Source organism: Dama dama, unplaced genomic scaffold, assembly GCF_033118175.1.
Source record: "Dama dama isolate Ldn47 unplaced genomic scaffold, ASM3311817v1 ptg000096l, whole genome shotgun sequence".
In the NCBI taxonomy this organism is placed as follows: Eukaryota; Metazoa; Chordata; class Mammalia; order Artiodactyla; family Cervidae; genus Dama; species Dama dama.
This window is the reverse complement of record NW_026870910.1, coordinates 2,363,208-2,370,390: the sequence shown is the minus strand read 5'-3', so window position 1 is coordinate 2,370,390 and position 7,183 is coordinate 2,363,208.

Sequence of the window (7,183 nt, the reverse complement as noted above, 5' to 3'; positions counted from 1 at the left end):
CTCTTCATATATTTCACACCTTTTCAGGCTCTTCATGTTTCTCAACAACTCTTCATGCTCCTACTATTTTTCAGTCCGTTTCATGCACATCTCATTTTTGACACCTTTTGAAGCTCTTCATATTTTTCACACCTTTTGCAGCTCTTCATATTTTTCACACCTTTTAGGCTCTTCATGTTTTTGAACACCTCTTCATGCTTCTCCTATTTTTCAGACCGTTTCATGCTCTTCTTATTTTTGACACCTTTTGCAGCACTTCATATTGTTCAAACCTTTTCAAACTCTTCATGTTTTTCAACGCCGCTTCATGCTTCTCCTATTTTTCAGACCGATTCATGCCCATCTCATTTTTGACAACTTTTGAAGCTCTTCTTACATTTCACACCTTTTGAAGCTCTTCATATATTTCACACCTTTTCACGCTCTTCATGTTTTTGAACACCACTTCATGCAACTCCTATATTTCAGACCGTTTCATGCTTGTCTCATTTTTGACACCTTTTGAAGCTCTTCTTACTTTTCACAACTTTTGAAACTCTTCCTATACTTCACACCTTTTCAGGCTCTTCATGATTTTGAACACCACTTCATGCACCTCCTATATTTCTGAACGTTTCATGCTCCTCATGTTTTTGACACTTTTGAAGCTCTTCATATTTTTAACACCTTTTCAGGCTCTTCATGTTTTTCAACACTGCTTTATGCTCCTCCTGTTTTTCAGACCGTTTCATCCTCCTCGTATTTTTGACACCTTTTGAAGCTCTTCATGTATTTCACACCTTTTCAGGCTCTTCATTTTTTTCAACACCGCTTCATGCTTCTACTATTTTTCAGACCGTTTCATGCTCATCTCATTTTTGACACCTTTTGAAGCTCTTAATATTTTTCACACCTTTTGAAGCTCATCATATTTTTCACACTTTTTCAGGCTATTCATATTTTTCAACATCGCTTCATGCTCCTCCTATTTTTCAGACGTTTTCATGCTCCTCATATTTTTGACACCTTTTGGAGCTCTTCATATTTTTCACACCTTTTCAGGCTCTTCATGTTTTTGAACACCGTTTCATGCTCCTCCTATTTTTCAGACAGTGTCATGCTCATCTCATTTTTGACACCTTTTGAAGCTCTTCATATTTTTCACACCTTTTGATGCTGCCAGTTTTATTTAAGACTTTACATATCTGAATAATCAGTTAAAAAGCAAATGTTCATTTTTAGAGTTGCACAAAATGAAAATAATAGGGAAAGTGATGGCTGGCTTATGATGTGGGGCCAAGTTCCATAAGTTAAATAAAAAATCCAAGTTTTAGAAACTGGGGCTCTAAAAATAGCACTTGTAATTAATACTGTTCTTCAGATTCATAGTTTAAGGAAGTCACTACATTTTATTTCTTGATGTTATAGATTTAACAACATATTGGTAGCAACATGTAACTTCTCACATGGATTAGACATCAAGAGACCAGTTTATGTATCTAAACTTAAACACTGAAAATGAATATATTCAGCTATTATGAAACTTATAGCAAATACAAACTTGTTAACAACTTTCCAAAAGGCACAAAAGACAGTGTTAATAAAGAGTGGTCTTTTGCATCATTTTCAAAAATTCTTCCTTGTTTATTTCTCTATCCCCATCATGATCAGCCTCATCAAGCATTTCCTGAAGTTCATCATCTGTTAAATTTTCCCCAAGCTCCTTAGCAACCCTCTTGATATTGTTCAATGATATACTTCCTGTATCATCATCATCAAATAGTTTGAAAGCCTTCAATATTTCTTCTTTTTCATCCTTTTCACTCATTTTTACACTCATTATGGCAAAAATTTCTTCAAAATTAATGGTGCCAATTCCTTCTTTGACAGTTTCAGCTATCATCTTTTTAATTTCTTCTTTCTTTGGCTCAAATCCTAAGGCCCACATTGCAATCATGTCTCCAACCTGCGCCCCCGGCCGGAACCTCCCAGCTTTACCCGCCAGCCTGAAGCTCTTCATATTTTTGACACGTTTTCAGGCTTTTCATGTTTTTCAACACCGTTTCATGAGCCTCCTATTTTTCAGACCATTTCATTTTCCTCATATTTTTGACACCTTTTGAAGCTCTTCATAATTTTCACACCTTTTCAGTCTCTTCATGTTTTTCACACGTTTTTAGGCTCTTCTTGTTTTTGAACACCGTTTCATGCTCCTCCTATTTTTCAGACCGTTTAATGCTCCTCATATTTTTGACACCTTTTGAAGGTCTTCATTTTTTCACACCTTTTCAGGTTCTTCATGTTTTTGAGCCCAGCTTCATGTTCCTCCTATATTTCAGACCGTTTCATGCTCCTCATGAATTTCACACCCTTTGAAGCTCTTCGTATTTTTCACACCTTTTCAGGCTCTTCATGTTTCTCAACACCACTTCATACTCCTCCTATTTTTCAGACTGTTTCATGCTCCTCATGTTTTTGACACCTTTTGAAGCTCTTCATATTTTTCACACCTTTTCAGACTCTTCATGTTTTAAACACCGATTCATGCTCCTCCTATTCTTCAGACGGTTTCATGCTCCTCATATTTTTGACACCTTTTGAAGCTCTTCATATTTTTCACACCTTTTCAGGCTCTCCATGTTTTTGAACATCACTTCATGCTCCTCATATTTTTCCGACCGTTTCATGCTCCTCATATTTTTGACACGTTTTGAAGCTCTTCATATTTTTGACACCTTTTCAGGCTCTTTATGTTTTTGAACACCGTTTCATGCTCCTCCTATTTTTCAGACCGTTTCATGCTCCTCATATTTTTGACACCTTTTGAAGCTCTTCATATATTTCACAACTTTTCAGGCTCTTCATGTTTTTCAACACCACTTCATGCTCCTCCTATTTTGTAGACCGTTTCATGCTCTCCTCATTTTTGACACCTTTTAAAGCTCTTCATATTTCTCACAGCTTTTGAAGCTCTTTATATTTTTCACACGTTTTCAGGCTCTTTATGTTTTTCAACACCGCTTCATGCTCCTCCTATTTTTCAGACCGTTTCATGCTCCTCATATTTTTGACACGTTTTGAGGCTCTTCATATTTTTCACACCTTTTTAGGCTCTTCATGTTTTTCAACACAGGTTCATGCTCCTCCTATTTTTCAGACCGTTTCATGCTCCTCATATTTTTGACACGTTTTGAGACTCTTCATACATTACACACCTTTTCAGGCTCTTCATGTTTTTCAACACCGCTTCATGCTCCTCCTATATTTCAGACCGTTTCATGCTCCTCATATTTTTGACACGTTTTGAGACTCTTCATACATTACAAACCTTTTCAGGCTCTTCATGTTTTTCAACACCGCTTCATGCTCCTCCTATTTTTCAGACCGTTTCATGCTCATCTCATTTTTGACACCTTTTGAAGCTCTTCATATTTTTCACACCATTTCAGGCTCTTCATGTTTTTCAACACCGCTACATGCTCCTCCTATTTTTCAGACCGTTTAATGCTCCTCATGTATTTCACTTCTTTTCAAGCTCCTCATATTTTTCACACGGTTTCAGTCACTTCATGTTTTTCAACACCGCTTCATGCTCCTCCTATTTTTCAGACCGTTTAATGCTTCTCATATTTTTCACACCTTTTCAAGCTCTTTATGTTTTTCAACACCACTTCATGCTCCTCCTATTTTTCAGACCGTTTAATGCTTCTCATATTTTTCACACATTTTCAAGCTCTTTATGTTTTTCAACACCACTTCATGCTCCTCCTATTTTTCAGACCGTTTCATGCTCCTCATATTTTTCACACCTTTTGAAGCTCTTCATGGATTTCACACCTGTTCAGCCTCTTCATGTTTTTGAAAACCATTTCATGTTCCTCCTATTTTTCAGACAGTGTAATGCTCATCTCATTTTTGACACCTTTTGAAGCTCTTCATATTTTTCACACATATTCAGGCTCTTCATGTTTTTCAACACCGCTTCATGCTCCTCCTATTTTTCAGACCGTTTCATGCTCATCTCATTTTTGACAGCTTTTGAAGCTCTTCATATTTTTCACACCATTTCAGGCTCTTCATGTTTTTCAACACCGCTTCATGCTCCTCCTATTTTTCAGACCGTTTAATGCTCCTCATGTATTTCACTTCTTTTCAAGCTCCTCATATTTTTCACACTTTTTCAGGCTCTTCATGTTTTTGAACACCGCTTCATGCTCCTCCTATTTTTCAGACCGTTTAATGCTCCTCATATTTTTCACACCTCTTGAAGCTCTTCATATTTTTCACCCCTTTTTAGGCTCTTCATGTTTTTCAACACCGCTACATGCTCCTCCTATTTTTCAGACCGTTTAATGCTCCTCATGTATTTCACTTCTTTTCAAGCTCCTCATATTTTTCACACGGTTTCAGTCACTTCATGTTTTTCAACACCGCTACATGCTCCTCCTATTTTTCAGACCGTTTAATGCTCCTCATGTATTTCACTTCTTTTCAAGCTCCTCATATTTTTCACACGGTTTCAGTCACTTCATGTTTTTCAACACCGCTTCATGCTCCTCCTATTTTTCAGACCGTTTAATGCTTCTCATATTTTTCACACCTTTTCAAGCTCTTTATGTTTTTCAACACCACTTCATGCTCCTCCTATTTTTCAGACCGTTTAATGCTTCTCATATTTTTCACACATTTTCAAGCTCTTTATGTTTTTCAACACCACTTCATGCTCCTCCTATTTTTCAGACCGTTTCATGCTCCTCATATTTTTCACACCTTTTGAAGCTCTTCATGGATTTCACACCTGTTCAGCCTCTTCATGTTTTTGAACACCATTTCATGCTCCTCCTATTTTTCAGACAGTGTCATGCTCATCTCATTTTTGACACCTTTTGAAGCTCTTCATATTTTTCACACCTTTTGATGCTGCCAGTTTTATTTAAGACTTTACATATCTGAATAATCAGTTAAAAAGCAAATGTTCATTTTTAGAGTTGCACAAAATGAAAATAATAGGGAAAGTGATGGCTGGCTTATGATGTGGGGCCAAGTTCCATAAGTTAAATAAAAAATCCAAGTTTTAGAAACTGGGGCTCTAAAAATAGCACTTGTAATTAATACTGTTCTTCAGATTCATAGTTTAAGGAAGTCACTACATTTTATTTCTTGATGTTATAGATTTAACAACATATTGGTAGCAACATGTAACTTCTCACATGGATTAGACATCAAGAGACCAGTTTATGTATCTAAACTTAAACACTGAAAATGAATATATTCAGCTATTATGGAACTTATAGCAAATACAAACTTGTTAACAACTTTCCAAAAGGCACAAAAGACAGTGTTAATAAAGAGTGGTCTTTTGCATCATTTTCAAAAATTCTTCCTTGTTTATTTCTCCATCCCCATCATGATCAGCCTCATCAAGCATTTCCTGAAGTTCATCATCTATTAAATTTTCCCCTAGCTCCTTAGCAACCCTCTTGATATTGTTCAATGATATACTTCCTGTATCATCATCATCAAATAGTTTGAAAGCCTTCAATATTTCTTCTTTTTCATCCTTTTCACTCATTTTTACACTCATTATGGCAAAAAATTCTTCAAAATAAATGGTGCCAATTCCTTCTTTGTCAGTTTCAGCTATCATCTTTTTAATTTCTTCTTTCTTTGGCTCAAATCCTAAGGCCCACATTGCAATCATGTCTCCAACCGGCGCCCCCGGCCGGTACCTCCTAGCTTTACCCGCCAGCCTGAAGCTCTTCATATTTTTGACACGTTTTCAGGCTTTTCATGTTTTTCAACACCGTTTCATGAGCCTCCTATTTTTCAGACCGTTTCATTTTCCTCATATTTTTGACACCTTTTGAAGCTCTTCATAATTTTCACACCTTTTCAGGCTCTTCATGTTTTTCACACGTTTTTAGGCTCTTCTTGTTTTTGAACACTGTTTCATGCTCCTCCTATTTTTCAGACCATTTAATGCTCCTCATATATTTGACACCTTTTGAAGCTCTTCATTTTTTCACACCTTTTCAGGTTCTTCATGTTTTTGAGCCCAGCTTCATGCTCCTCCTATATTTCAGACCGTTTCATGCTCCTCATGAATTTCACACCCTTTGAAGCTCTTCATATTTTTCACACCTTTTCAGGCTCTTCATGTTTCTCAACACCACTTCATACTCCTCCTATTTTTCAGACTGTTTCATGCTCCTCATGTTTTTGACACCTTTTGAAGCTCTTCATATTTTTCACACCATTTCAGACTCTTCATGTTTTAAACACCGATTCATGCTCCTCCTATTCTTCAGACGGTTTCATGCTCCTCATATTTTTGACACCTTTTGAAGCTCTTCATATTTTTCACACCTTTTCAGGCTCTCCATGTTTTTGAACATCGCTTCATGCTCCTCATATTTTTCCGACCGTTTCATGCTCCTCATATTTTGACACATTTTGAATCTCTTCATATTTTTGACACCTTTTCAGGCTCTTTATGTTTTTGAACACCGTTTCATGCTCCTCCTATTTTTCAGACCGTTTCTTGCTCCTCATATTTTTGACACCTTTTGAAGCTCTTCATATATTTCACAACTTTTCAGGCTCTTCATGACTTTCAACACCACTTCATGCTCCTCCTATTTTGTAGACCGTTTCATGCTCTCCTCATTTTTGACACCTTTTAAAGCTCTTCATATTTCTCACAGCTTTTGAAGCTCTTTATATTTTTCACACGTTTTCAGGCTCTTTATGTTTTTCAACACCGCTTCATGCTCCTCCTATTTTTCAGACCGTTTCATGCTCCTCATATTTTTGACACGTTTTGAGGCTCTTCATATTTTTCACACCTTTTTAGGCTCTTCATGTTTTTCAACACAGGTTCATGCTCCTCCTATTTTTCAGACCGTTTCATGCTCCTCATATTTTTCACACCTTTTGAAGCTCTTCATATTTTTCACAACATTTCAGGCTCTTCATGTTTTTCAACACCGCTTCATGCTCCTCCTATATTTCAGACCGTTTCATGCTCCTCATATTTTTGACACGTTTTGAGACTCTTCATACATTACAAACCTTTTCAGGCTCTTCATGTTTTTCAACACCGCTTCATGCTCCTCCTATTTTTCAGACCGTTTCATGCTCATCTCATTTTTGACAGCTTTTGAAGCTCTTCATATTTTTCACACCATTTCAGGCTCTTCATGTT